At 39.3% G+C, this 15,550-nt stretch overlaps 1 long non-coding RNA gene across 1 annotated transcript in view; it reads right to left on the bottom strand.

Annotated features, from left to right (window-relative positions):
- The window catches only part of LOC117878618, a 336,345-nt gene extending 324,722 nt beyond the window's left edge, over positions 1-11,623 (bottom strand). The window contains exon 1 of the long non-coding RNA XR_004646026.1: positions 11,377-11,623. This is a non-coding gene — a long non-coding RNA (uncharacterized LOC117878618). The remainder of the gene's footprint in view (positions 1-11,376) is intronic.
- Between the last annotated feature and the right edge of the window lie 3,927 nt (positions 11,624-15,550).

The raw sequence follows: 15,550 nt of genomic DNA, 5'->3' as shown, positions 1-15,550 counted from the left end.
GAGGAGTTCATATACAATACTTGGTTGGTGAAATCTAAGGATAGACCACACAACCAGTTTGAGGTTTGTACCCTGGTTTGAAATGGTCAGCCCTGAGGTTGCTACTCATGCTTCTGAGCCACTCTAGACAGCCTGACAGCAGTCACTCAGCGAAAGAGGCACATCATTCACATAGCATATGCCATCGGCATACTAGCCTGCACTGGCTGATGAAGAAAGTTTTCCAGGTGAAATTGATTGTGTTGGTTTAAATTTCTAAAGCCTGAAGTCCTTTGAGACCTGGCTACCAGAAAGACCATCTTCCACCCTATGCAATAGTGTCACAGGTGTGATTAGTGAAAGTATTTGAACTAGAAGTCCCCTACTGGCAGAGGAATCTCTTTCATGGATCCTCCGCTTTGGAGGACTCATTCTCTCCATTACCCCATCAGAGCCCAGACTGGATAAACTTCCAAAGCACACTATAAAGCTCATCTTTTCTCTCTTACATATTTGGAGAAATGTTGTGTGGTCAGAGCTAGGGCTATTATTTATTATTATGGAGGTACAAAATCATTGGCACTTTTTAATGGGAAGATCAATAGGCAATAATATTTTCTAGATTTCAATTTTGTATTGTATATTTTAGTTACTGTAAATCTCTTACAATTAAGAATAGGGATTTATAGAAAATAAATAAATAACATAAGTAAATAAATATGGCATCCTCATTGTTGCCTCTGCCAGTGAGCACATGTTCAATAAAAATGTAGACTGACCTTAACTATAGATTGGCTTGGAAGATTAGCTTTGCATTGGTAAACATCAATTTTGCCATCCACACCCAAACAGATGAAAAAATATTTCCATAGATGATTGAAGTTTACACATAGGCAAAGCAAGACGACTGCAGTACAGTACTTGATCTCTTCTCAGTAAATCTGAGATATGAGTTCAAATCTTTAACAACAGTTTGCATGCTCATAGTTATCACATATTTTTGGACACCACATTGTGTGTTAATTGACTGACATTCCTATGTTTTCAATGCATCTTGAAGGTCTCACACCTGCTTGTGTGCAAGTCAAAAATAAGGTATGATTGCTTCTATATTTCCTTTATACATCCTTTTTAATGTTTACAGATTATCTACAAAAGGTTACTTGAGGCTCAAATTTGGTTTTAAAACACCAGATCAGGAGCTTTTTTTTTTAAAAGGGAGCAGTAGCAGGGGATAGTGGCTGGGCACTGCCAGACAACGAGTGAGTCAGAAAAAAAAAAATGGTGGAAAGTTAGGAGCACATGAAGGAAACAGAAGCCCTTGTTGTCCACAGTGAATAAAATTACAAGTCATGAATGCAATTGAACAGAATAGTTGGTGCACAGCGGTTCCATGGCCAGTAATTGAGAATAAAGTAGGGAAGCTAAGGGTGAAGACTAGCTGGAAGAAAATAAATTTAAATATACATGTGAATAAATAAGAGTTGTCATAGAAAAAGAAGCAAAGAAGAACAATATCCTCTGGGAAATTCAACCACCCATATGGATGTACCACATAAGGCCCTACAGAGCACTTAACCCTATATTAAAGATTCAGCTGAGACTTTGGCGGTCTAGAGGCCTCTTGAGTAACTTATCTGGGTGGGGCAAAATTCACCTTAACTGAATAAACATTCGTTTATTGAATTTGTGCACATGCAAGTGAAAAAGAAAAGTGATGAGTAGGTGCGTGGATACGTTTATAGTTTAAACTCAACCAATTCTGCAAGATTCTAAAGAAAATTACATACACAGGCATGAGCGAATATGCAGTATATAGCACCTTGACAAAAGAGTGGAACATTATGGTCTATTACAAAGACCAGAGATTTGGGGTAGAGGGTGTCTTTTTATATGTGCACAGTACCTAGCACAATGGGCCTGATCCCTGACTGGTGCCTTTGGAGAATGAGGGAAACATCTGTCCTATCTATCTATAAATAAAGTATCATGAGCACCTGAGTTTGTGTGTGTGAAGTTATCCTGTCTGACTGCACAAAGTCACATCAAAGGAGGTGATTAGGAAACTATCAGGAAACAAAACAATGGCAAAAATAAGGTATATTAGCCTATATATATATATGCTGGGTGAAGTATTCACAAGTCCCTCTGTTTTCAGTTTAAACCGATTTTTACCAAAAAAACCCTGGGTTTTACAAAAAGTAGTATTTGTTTTTTCCCCTGATTTTCACCCAATTCAAATATATAAAAATAACTTGTTTTATTAGGAAAATACAATATATTGCCTGAGATATATGTATTACAATAACACATTCATCTGTGTGTATATGCAAAGCTGCCAGTTGAAGTAAAGCTATGTATTAGCATAGAAGAGACACACAATAAACAAACACGTACATATGCAAGCTTTGAAGTGCATGCACATCTGATGAATCTCATGCCCATCATGTACACATTTCAAGCTGTTGGCAGATAACGGTTAAAGGTCTGACACACTAAAATGGGAAGAAAACGAAAAATCTGTATCACAATACGTTCCATAACACATGGAAGTATTTGAAAGTTAAAAAAATAAAAAAAAACACAAGAGAAAAGGATGAAGTTGAGTGTAAGCGCTGCAAGTGGCATGGCCCAATTATTAACGGTAAATATTTATAGGCTAATCGTTTATTCAATTGAAAAGTTTTATTTTGGGATTAGAGATATATTGTTTTCTTAAACTCAGGGGTGGTATTGTGTTTTGAATTCTGTTTTAGTTCTGCAGAAAATCACATTGAATTCCACTCACCAAAGCATTAATCTACTGAATACGTTTTTCCCCCATCCTTCCATCCACCAAAATAAACCCTGATATTTACCCAGAAAAATTATTAATAGTTTTTACACTTATTTTCACCTTTTTGTTGTTGTAATAATAAACACAAATTCCTGGAGAAAATTAAATGAAATACAAACCAAAAGCGAAGGGCCCCAAGTATACAGCACATTAATAAATATTATGTGCAGGGTATTAATATTTTACTATTGATAATATTAATATATCTAAAACGTAAGTGTTGGGAAGTTACATGAATTGGATGTATTATGCTCTTCCCACAATTCTGTTCACCCATGTCAAATATTCTACAACATCTTGCAAAGCTGAAGTTAGCTTTGACATTAGAAAATAGGCAACTTGTCCAAGCAAAGATGTATGAATATTTTGTATCAGATACCATTCGTATCTTCATGGCTCATCAACATTTGGACTGTAGTATTCAAAATAATATATGAGAAAATATAGGGAGGTACTTTCATGGACCAGTCCCTGGAATGCTAGTATCTAAAACAAAGAAAAGGGAGGTACAGAACTACAAGATAAGGAACTAGCACCAACTGGTGGGTTGGATTTTAATGACATACAGAAAGCTTTGTAACTTGTAAAATCATACTATAAATACTACTACCTGATCCATATCTTTGAAGCACACCTTTTGTGTAAAAGGCTGCAAGAATTTGCCTCCCAGAAGAAGGATATGTATGTGTCCTTTTTGTATTGTACTGTTTTTTCTTTAGATAATAAATTTGGCTGTTTGAGTCACTTTATTCAGTCACAGGCTCCCAGAGAAAAAGAGCTTACACGTACCAAACCCAGTTCGAAATTAACACAGTTGGGAAACAAGAAGGCTGCAACCCAGAGATCCACTCCAACACCTAGAAAGAGAGGTGAAGGAAGCCAAATCTGTCATCTGAGGAGTGCACCAAAGACATATCAAAAGCAGTTTAAAGCATACCTCATTCTGTAACCATGAAAGGGACTCTAGATGGTACTGCAGTACAAATTAATTAGAGCACAATGATATGAGAGAGTCTTTGGTGCTATTCCTGAAGCACTAATGTGAGGATATGTGTGTGCTGTTTGTAAAATTTGTAGCAGGAAACCAGGCAGGACACACTGAAGAAGATTCTAAGCAGAAGTTCTACAATCAAATAAACAGAAAAAGAGTAACTTCAAGGATAACACTATTTGACTTATTCTAATAAAGTTCCTCATTCAATGACTGTAGAAAGTGACTCTTTCTGTCATTCTTTACCATTTGACATGACATATAGCAGCTGAACCAGAAATTGACAGGTTCTGTAACACACTCACAGTATCATTTTCCATGACACTAGCAGCAATGTGAAATTGAGTGTGTTCACAGTCCTAGTCAATTCCACTTGTTCGGGCAGTATGTTACAGTCTAGGTCATTTTTTTCCCCCTTCAGATCCTACCACCTTTGTGACACAAGTTAAAAACCAAGTAAATATCAAAGACAGTAGAATAGGAATGAATAAAATGGAAACAAGAGCAGAAAAAAATGGGAGAGAGATAAGCAAGTTGGTCATTTTAGAAATTGCTGAAAGACTCCTCCATCCCCCAGCAAGCACAGGGCTTCTCAACAACAAACAGCAAGCCCCCTTCATGTGAAGAGCATTTCTTCCCCTCCCCCCCGCACCTCTGAGTTTGGGATAGAGAGTCCTTGTGCAAATTTGATAGTGATACCCACTCCAGAGAATCTCTTCCCCATTCTCTCCTAGCAATCTGCCATACCAAGCTCTTCAAGAAGCATCTCCCACAATTTGATACCCCAAATCACCTCCCCTTATTCAAAAAGAAACCATCCTCATATCCCCATTTCACCACTCCTCTCTCTTTCTTCCCTTTCCCCAACAGAACGTCTGACATTTTTCTCTCTTCCATTAGTTGTGTTCTAACTCTCCTCCTGTTTATTCTCTTCTTTTTCTCCTCTGTTGACTGTAGACATTCCCTCTTATTCCCAACATCTTCACCTCCCTCACACCTCACCATACTTTCTCCATCATTCCCTGTGTTTCTGCCACTCTACCCCAGGCCATTTCTTCCCCATCACTCCTTTTCTGTTGTCTCTCTCTTATGTGGGCCTGGTCCTGCAACATTTACCAACCTGAGCAGTTCTATTGAAGCCCAAGGGAGTACTCATTTAGCATTCATTACTAATTTAAGTATTTACTACTAAGTCTAAGGATGACAGAATTAAATCCTGTATTACTAGTATATTAGTGTTGGCAGCACTAGTCAGGTCCTCAAGTGTCTACTACCAATAGCTCTGGTTCTGCAATCCACACTCAAGGAAAAAAACTCTTAAATCAATAAAAGTTTTGTCAGAATAGAGAGAAAAAGGTTAGACCTGTAGTGTTCAATGCCTGTGGCACAACATTCTAGTAGCAGTTCAAGAGTCCACAAATATTACTGTTGTAGCCATTACCTGCTCTTTGATCATCTACTCGGCTGTATGCCCTAATATTTTTGCAGTCTGTACAAAATGTTTATTTTCCACAAATGCCAGTGTTTAGCTGCAGAAAATACATTCAACAGGACAGTGGTTCTCAACCAGGGGTACACGTAAGGGGGATAAGCAGAGATCTTCCAGCGGGTAAGTTAACTAATCTAGATATTTGCCTAGTTTTATAACAAGCCCTGCAGTAGAAAGGGGATCATGTGGGTCCCATGGTACCCACTGCCATAATAGTGGGAGCAGGATAAAAATTCAACAAACAAGGCGGAAGCAGGTATGAGTAGGTATTGTGGAGTGGGATGGGAGCAGGATTAAAAATACAGTCCTCCCACACCACAAATAACATGAACACCCCGGCCAGCACCCGCTGCTCTCTAGCTTACCAGCTCTGAAGGCAGTGCCACCATCAGCAGTAGTGGAGAAGTTAGGATGGCAATACCATACCATACCACCCTTATTTTTTTGCAGGTGCTAGTGGCCAGCAGCCACTGCTCTCTGGCAGCTGAATGACAAGACTCACAAGTAAAAAAGAGGCTCAAGCATCACACTGAAATACAAGTACAATATTTGTATTCCAATTGATTTATTTTCTAATTATATGGCAAAAAAACAAGAAAGTAAGCAATATTTCAGTAATAGTGTGTTTGACACTTTTGTATTTTTAGGTCTGATTTTGTAAGCAAGTAGTCTTTAAGTGAGATGAAACTTAGGGTGCACAAGACAAAGAGTCCTGAAATGGGTACAGGAATCTGGAATGGTTGAGAACCACTGCAACAGGAGACCATTATCCTGTTTTATCATTCTATTTTACTCACATTATCTTTTAATTAACACTAAAATATTTCAAAGTTATTAAAAGCCATTCTCAGGAGTTCTAGATTTCAAAAGAGCTCAAATTCAGATTATCGTTAGCTAGTATACAGCTACAGTTTACATACAGAAATGTCATTTTAATTAATAAAACTGACATCTGACATCCTGATTAGCTTGTTCATGTTTCTTGTAGGATAAGTGTTCAGATGTAATGCATATTGATTTTTCTGTCTCTCTACCTGCTGCAAATAAATACTTTCCACACTTTAAAGACACAATAACAGTCAATTAATCTTTGCTAATTCATTCTGACTTTATAAATGCATTGATTAAGTTAGAAGGTAGAAGATATTGAATTAAAATTTCTAAAGTAATCTTAACAGAGATAATGATGCCCACTGTAAAGTTTGATTGAACAAAAACACATTTTTTTTTATGAAAATGCTTAACACATAAGTAGCTATAAAAAGCTCAGTTGCCTCTGTGTAGAGAAATACTAACCAATCACAATGTTATGGCTAGGGTAGCCATCATTATCAGTTACCGAATTAACTGTCTGGAAGAGTAACAGGTCCATATGTAAAAGTTAACTTACTCGCCAGTCACAGTGAAACAATAATGTAATTTAAATGAGCAAATGTATTTCCAGGGACTCTGCATGTCAATTCTTGTACATTGAAAATATTCTCATACAAATATCACGACAATTTTGGTAGATGTTTTAACTATACTGGTACATTATACATCTTAAGCAGAGTACTGCTGAGTTATTTGGAAGTCTGTAAATTAAATTGTTGCCATCTTTAACATAGATAACAGCTGCTGCACAAGTGTCAGATATTGAACTTCTTCATACTCAAGTCACTTGCAAATATTTTGCATCCGTGATTGTAAAGTAAATTCCAGCCTGGAATTTATTGATCACCCACCCTATATCTTAGAAGCCAGTCATAAAGCTCTTTTATTATTACAGTTTCTTTAGATGCATGTGCCTTTTACTGCAGTGTATCATCTACCTAGCAATATAGGGGCAGTGGTTACACACTATTTCAGAACTTATTGTTTTTTTATGTGAGAAGTGAATGTTGTAATGGCTTAAAGCCCCTTTCCTTCTGCACGTGTTGTGCTGTTGAAGTGTTACAAGCTGTCTACAATTTGGTAAGAACACTTCACACTATGAGACACAGAAAGTTTAGCATCCAAGGAGTGTAACTAGTATGACAGATTACTACTAGTGCAGATACTAATAGTTGGTTAATGGGATTGGAGGCTTGGGAAGCATTTTTTGGCAAGTAGGGGGTAGAAGGAGTTAAAATAAAATACTGGTCTGAATCACTCAGCTGGTGTAATGTATAACTAATGGAAGAGAATTCCAGAACAAATGATGTATGGGAACCTTTTTTGCCTGTTTTTTTTTAAATAAGAGGAGGAAAATGTACACAGCTGATGTTGAAGAAAAGCATGTTTGTGCTCACCAGAGGAACTTCTGAAACATAGTTCATCCTCATATAAAAATTGCCCTGTACCTGACACCAATATCATTGGAATTCAAGGTTAGGTACTGAATTTATGCTAGTCATACAAGACAGAACTCCCCAAAGGCAGCTTCGTCTGGCACACAATATTTAAATGTGTTCAACTTGCTTACTTTGGAGAAGATCCTCCTTTTTTTGAGTGTTCTCCAAACACTCTGGACCTTCCTTACCCTCTATCACATAACAGAGGTGCTCCAAAAATCCAGATGTCAGGATGCCAATGCTCTAAGTTATTTGATTTAAAACACACTCTCTCTCTCTCTCTCACACACACACACACACTTTCATCACCTTCTGTGAAAACACTTTTTCCAAGTGGGAGATGAGTCAAAGCAGGAAAGAACCCACAAAGTTATCCCGAACAACATTTTTTTCTATACAAGTTTAGGTAAATGAAGAGTGGAAGTTTGTGGAAAAACAAACTTACTTCAATTTTTATGAATTTATTACTCCTCATTTATAACAGCACTCTTTAGAAATGTTGGGACTATAATTTAATATGCATCACACAATCAAAACAGATATTGAAAACACACGAGGACTGGAATTAAGGAAAACAGAAATGTGACATTAACACCAGGATTTAGGGGAAGAGGGAAAAAACAGTTCAGTGAATAATTTGAATATTTTAACATTTGTGGATAGAGAAGAAGGAATTTGTGGGACATAATAGTAATATAGAAAAGAGTGGTTTACAGATATGATCCACTAGAAACTCTGAATGAGGACTCTACAAGATGAGAAAAGACTGATTTAAAAATTCTCTCTATGATCCTGTGAGGTGCTCAGCATTCTCAATTCCCACTGACTTCCCATGGGAGTTGAAGGCATTCAGAACCTTCCAGGAGATGCTCAGTACCTCACAGAATTGGCCTCTTGGTAGATACAGGTGTTATTAATCATTTAATTACCATGTTTTTATTCTAAGGATATGATTTTAAAGCTAAACAGATAGAATCAAAGTTTATAAGAAACCATATGTTTCTTTCAGCAAATACCAACAGATATGCTTGTGTTCTATTTTTCTGTAGGATCTTTTTCAATACAAGTTCCTTATTACATAAGTGAAAAAAGTTTCCTTTTTAAAATATCATAATAATCTAACAAAAGTATCAGGACATTCATTAAAAGATTGTTTCCCTAAAGTGGTTAAAATGTATGTTTCTCCCCAGAAGTTCTTAAAGTACAGAGATTGTATTTTATGCCATTTTAGAGTTTGTTATTTAATTCCGCTTATAATATTTTATTTAACACTGTTTTCAACAGGGATTATGACAAACCTATATGTTTCCTCTTTGGAAAAATATAGTAAACGCAAAGTTATTTCATAATTCTTGTTATACCAACTTTATCAGACATTACACACTGGACAAACTTTTAAAAGAATATAAATATTTCTATATTATTGCTACAAGAGTTTTCACACAGATTGATATTTCTTAAACACACATACTCAAAACTACCTTCTCAAGTATCTGAAAATCTAATAGCAAATTTAAAAAGTTATCAAAACTGATTGGTTCATCCATTTGTCATTTAAAAAACATCACGGAAGTTGGTAGATAGGTATATTAATATACTATATATTAACTTTTGAATTAGTGAAGGATGACAAAATGAACTTCTTAAGGATCTCTGTTTCAAGTCTTTCAATATTCTGCTTTAAATTGTAATTTTCTGTAATCAACTACAGATAAGCTACAATAAATTGAATTTAGCTATTCAGACATGCGATAACAGCAATTGAAAGAGGACTTTTCACTGGATTGAAAAAGTAATAATGTTGCCTTGTTTTATGCCTGCCCTGGTTACTTATAACAATGTATTTAAGTATATGGAAAACAATGCTAAAAATTCTGTTTCCTCTTCTCTAGTGATCTTGCATACCCCGTGTTATTTCCAAGCTAGCAACATAATTACTGTAGTCCTTTTGTAAGATTTACTGTCATTACAACCTAATAACTAAAAACTCTATCACCTTTCAGCCCTGCTAGAGCTCTGCATACTATTTTAAGAAAGTTAGACTATTTAAATATAATTAACCATTCAAAACAGTCCATTCCAGTCTGCAATATACTGGGAACATCTTTCAATTGTACCTTAAACTAAAGTAATAGTTACCTACTATTCCATAATTTTAACAATAATGCTTTGATACATATGCCTGTAATTACGTTACAATGTAAAACTACTTTCCTAATAACCGCACAATCATTTTCTGATGCACAATGGCAACTCGAAAAATAATAATTGATACAGAAACTAGGATTAGGAATAAATACAAAATAGCATACACTAGCCCATCCACACAAAACAAGCATAACATCCTGGAAAATGCAAGTTTTCCAAAACTACTTAATACAAGCGCATTTAAAACGGACAAAATTCAAAATCAAATGTCTATTTCAGGTGTGAATTTCCACTTTGTAATATGCAGTGTTCCTCTATAATGTGCTGGAGAGCTCTTCTTTCAACTATGATTAAAGCAAAATAAATTGTTTTATGCAGAGTCTTGTATAGTTTTCCATTGCTCCATCTGCTGGATGTCTCTACAATTCTACTCCTAACTCATCACCTCCAAAAAGTAACATCAACTAGTTCAGCAGGTGGCTTCAGCCTTCAGCAAACTCACGGCACACTATGTACAAGTTGTTACTGTGAAACTCACATGGAGATTTAAATTAAGGGAAACTATACACAGCTCTCCATCCCCAACATTACAAAATTACCCCCAAAGAGAGGAAGGGGATCTTTTAAGTAGTTAGCCTGTTCTACATAAAAAATAAAGATATAGCTTAAATACAATACGATTACAATACCACTATATTGATGGATATATTCAAGTTTTCCTTTAAAGGATATATATGTATGTATGCGTATCTCTACAAGCACACACCTGTATCTCACCTGCTTTCATAAAGGCATGTTCTTACATGGAGATATTTTCCAAAACAGAATTTATCTAAATACCTATGAGTCTTTTATGCAGCAGCCTTGTTGGTCCCAGGATATTAGTGAGACAAGGTGTGTGAAGTAGTATCTTTTATGGCCCAATTGCTAAAGATGAGCTCTTTGTAAGCTCCAAAGTTGCTCGCTCTCACACACAAAAAAAGTTGGTTCAATAAAAGAGATTACCCCATCCACCTTGTCTCTGTAATGAGTCCTTCAGGTTTCCATCCTAGCTGCTTGTAGCCCGCACTGGAATCACATTTCCATGCGTTTTCAGTTTCTTTCCGTACTGTCCCTGATGGGACAACTTGGTACTTACAACAGTGGTTCCTGCAAGGAAAGCATTTGCTCACTCCTGAAATCGAGCGGCAGCAGGAAAAACTTCACCCTGGTTTGCATTCTCCTATGGCTGCAAACTTACGCGCCTGCCACTCGAACTCCTGCTGCGAGCGGCAAGCCAGGAGATTTAAAACGAAAATCCAAACAAGCAAAGCAGACGCATTATTCAGTCAAGGCACCTGTATAATGACTAAACCGATGTCGCAGCAGAGGATCCTCCCGGCTGCTGAATCCCCAAACCCTTCCAAAACAAAACAAACAACTCCACCCCAATTAACCCAAAGCACCCTCTCCCGACTGAAAAGAAGGGGGGGCGAATGGCAGGTGCGAGGGGGAGGCAAAGTTTGGCAAATGCTCGGCTCCTAATTTAGGAGTCCTAAAATTAAAATTAAAGGCAACTGTAGAGCAAAGACGATCTCGTTCCCCACCGTTTCTAGGAGCGGTGACCACAAGCGAAACGTACCTGTCTGCTGTCTCTCCCCCACCTTTTTTTCCTAGACGGGTGGAGGCACGAAAGGAAGCCCCCTCGCTGCAGTCACCGAGCTATGGAGGCTGCCAGGCAGAGGGCCAGCAGCAAGAGCCCTACTGGGCAAATCACTTGAGCAGGTGAAGTTGGACAGCAGCAGCCATCAGGAAGCAACACGTTTGGGTTGAACTTTGCAGCTTCAGTCCCACCGCAAAAGAGCCGATCCCCGCCCGGCCGAGCCGCGGTCTCTGCCTCTTTTATTGGCGCGGGCGGTATGGCTTTATTTACTTATTTATTTATTTCTCTCTCTCTCCCGCCTCACCAGCCAGTCCTCCCACCCCCAAGCGGAGTCCGTTCCAGTCACTCCTGCCTGCAGCTTGGCAGGGCTGCTCTACTGCCGACGCCAGTCCCGCTTTCCCGGGGTGCTGGCCTGGGAGGGAACGGGCCGGGGCTCCTGCCAGCGCGGGGAGGTGCGGCAGGAGAGAGAAGCAGCTCCCAGCGCTGGAAGGGCTGCACCCAGCCCGCCCGCCGCTTAAGGGACTGAGATGCGCGAGGCTGATGCAGGGTTGCAGGCACCGCGGCTCCTGCACCGCAGCGGCACCAGCGTGCAGCACCGGCTCCACAGCCACCTCCTCAGCCCCGGCCAGCCGGCTTCAGGCTCCCCGCGGCTCTAGAGCTCCCGTCATGAATCCCGCGGGAGGGGCCGGCCCGCCCGCGCACCCTTTGGGATGGCGGGCTGCGACTTTACGGCTGTTAATGGTGGGTTTGGTGATGCACTGGGGGCGGGGGTCCTTCTCTCTCTCTGGCGCCTTAAAGGTGCAGCCCGTTCCCTGGGCTGCGCGCCCGCCGCGAAGGGAACCCACAGCCCTGCCGAGCAGAACAAGGTGGCCCTGCCACCGGTGCTCCTGGGGGGTGGCGGCTGCAATTCATTCCCCACCTCCCCGCTCCGCTGGGAGCTCGCTACGCACCCAGCCTGATCGCGACCGGTGCTAGCGCTTACCCTGGGAAAGCACCGAGCGCTGCTGGAGCCCCGCTCGCAGTCACCTTACGGGGAGCCTAGGAAGGCGCCCCGGCTCCTCACTGAAATACCTGCCCCCACGCTCGTGGGCTCAGTGACCGTTTAAGGATGATTAGAGCCACTTCGTCCAAAAGGTGAAATCGCGGTGGTGAGTCGCACAGCCCTGCTGATAACCTGGGGGTGTCCTGTCTACGGAGGGCTGAGCACAGCCCCAGGCATGGGGGGTATTGTCCATTTATTGTTTGCATGGGGACTTGAGGGAGACCAGCCGCAGTGAGGGGTGTTGATGGGTTTTAAGTTCACTATAGCTCACGTGAAGCCAACAGAAAAGGAGCCTCGTTTCAAGTCTGATTTGCTGAAGGGACTAGGAAACAAACCATTGCCTGGATTTTCTCTGCTAATCAAAGCCAAGCCCGGAAACCACCACCACCCTCATCTGTCCATTCCTCTGTGCCAAGGCCACCTCCACTATTATCACACGTAAACACAACATACGTTCGGGCTGCTTGGACCCAGTGTGTTCAGTGCGCCTGCACTACCTTTTCTTTTCGCCCAGCCGCTGACTGGTGCAGCTGTGAATGGAAAACAGTTCTGTCCGCTAGTCGCTGTTTTTTCCCTGTGTACGCACATGTGATAGAAAAATTGTCTCCCCCATCCCGCTCCTTGACTGAGATCAGGAGCGGAAAGAGGAGCAGATGGGACAGCATAGTCTGCAAGGTGGGGCTGCAGGCACTGTGGTGTGTCTTCAACTCCTGGATTCTCTCTGCTCACCTCCTCAGCAGAAAAATATATATCATTTTTTCATGTTATTTTATGCTGCCATGAAAACCCCCTAAGGAAGTAAAAGTACCTAGAGAATAAAGAGTTATTTAGCAAGTATTAGTAGAGAACAAAGCATAATTTATATCCCTATTCCTCTTTAGGTGACAACACAGAGTAATCTAAAGATTGCTTTTATCCTGACAGTCAATGAATTTATGTAGATTTACCATCCTGAACAGAGGGCTCAAATCTTTCTTTGCTCACATCTCTGTAATTCTACCTTTGTCAAATGAAAACAATAAACTAAAAAGACTAATGTATGTTTCCTTCTTAGTAGTAAATCCCATTGTCTAATGCAGTGAACTTTTTATTCAAAAACCTGGATCAATGGTTGACTTTGTTTTGAAGCCTTTATTTAAGAAGGTATTTTAAAAGAATGAAGTTCATGCTCTTAGCATTCTTAGAAATCACTCCTCAAAGTCCATCACCAGACTAGTCAATCTAGAGGTCACTGTCACCTAACAACAAAGCTTGAAACCCCTTTGTGTTCAAGCAGTGTACTTTCTTACTGGGAAATAAGACCCACATTCTCTCCCTCCACCCCCTTGAATCTTTTTAACATCTTTCTTTGGAAAGGTGGAGCTTAATTTGGTTAACACCAATAAGCTTTCAAGGTCAATTAGAGGAAAATGACAAATGGGTTCTATATCAGAGAGAATGCCTCCAACTTTATATAATGTGTTTAGTGGCAAATGTTTAAATAGTTAAATACTCACTTTGTCTGGTTGTCATTTTAATCTGTTATACTATCCATCTCCAATAAGTATTTAAATATAATTTATTAGTAAAAAGTCAAAGTGAGTTCTACTGAAATAAGCTTTTGACTTTTCCAAATATGAGAAATTAAAGAAGATAAGGGTGCTAATTATGGGCCTGATTCACAGCCCACTGAAGTCAATGATTTCAATGAGCTTTGGATCAGAACCTACACTGGTATTTTTTATTTTATAAGGGATGCAAATTATTAAATTAGGACTTATTTCATTTTTATAGTGAAACTAAAACCAAGAAGCAAATATGTAACTTAAAAAAAAGTATTTTACATTTTTAAGACTGCTGGTATCCTATAACATTGTTTTCTAAGTACCTCTTCACTTCCATTCATCCATATTTCTTTGGTATGTGGACCTGCAATGACTGTGGGTCAAATCCTGTTCCCTTTAATCACTCAAATAGTCCTACAGAATTCAATAGACTATTCACCTGAGTTAGATAAGCAAGCCATTTTCCAGACTGTTCGGGAGTTAGGGTTAAAGAACACAGAAAGAGGTAAGGAGTGAGTAGGTAAAGTAAAGGAAACAAAAGGAGAAAGGACAAAGAACTCAAATGTAAAACATAAGAGAAAGAGACTAGTGTGAGTCATGCTTTAAGGAGTTGCTTGCAGTTGGACTACTTCACTGATCATTTTGATCTGTTGTGCTGTGCTTTTCAGTACTAAGTAAGAATGTTAATAATAATAAATGCAAAAACTAGCATGGATACAATTTTAAGACTGAGAAGCCAAGCACATAGATCAGAAAATTCCAAGAGTTAGGTTTCTCCCAAAACATTAATTTGACCAGGTTGCACAATTTTTATATTTTAAAGGTAAAATATAACCCACCCTATGTTAATGCCAATGGTAACAAGACACTTCCAAATTTAAATCTGTCTGAGACCAATGCAGGTTCCAATGAGTATTCGAGTGAAGGAGGAAAATTGAAGCACAGACAGATTGCAATTCAAAACAGGTGGTTGTTTATTAATGGGGAATGAATTACAACTTGGGCTGGGGAGGAGCACTTTTACCAACTAACGATACTATAAGAGTAAAAATATTCACACCACTCTAATTAACATAGGAACAAGTCATTAACCAAAAGTATCACCAGAACAACAACATATATGTAACTTGAAACAGTCTATTTACATCCAACAGCGAAGAACCGAATGATTTATTATCAACTATTCACTAAAAACTAGAACAGACATACAAAACTGATTAAACTGTAACAATTCGTCCCCTATATACTATACACGAGATTTGGTACCAAGTAAGAAAGAAAAAGGGCCAAACAAACAGAATATTTTCAAAAATTAAAATGCACATACCACACTCCAGGCGCAGCTGACCAGCAGTACAGACACCAGGGACATGACGAGATAGAATCCGAAATGACACGACATGAGCCGGCTAAATCCAGATGAGACCCTGGCTGAAAGGGTGATCAGGCCTTTCAGCTAACACACGGACACTCCTGCTGATTTTAGCCTGGGACAGAGTTTTATTCAAAGACCCTTACTCGTGCCAGCCTTCGATTGGTTCCCCGCTCCTACACCAACCGAGTTCCG

The sequence above is a fragment of the Trachemys scripta genome, chromosome 5 (genome assembly GCF_013100865.1).
Source record: "Trachemys scripta elegans isolate TJP31775 chromosome 5, CAS_Tse_1.0, whole genome shotgun sequence".
NCBI classification, from domain to species: domain Eukaryota; kingdom Metazoa; phylum Chordata; order Testudines; family Emydidae; genus Trachemys; species Trachemys scripta.
The sequence above is the reverse complement of the archived record's forward strand: the minus strand, read 5'-3'. Positions and strand labels throughout refer to the sequence as shown.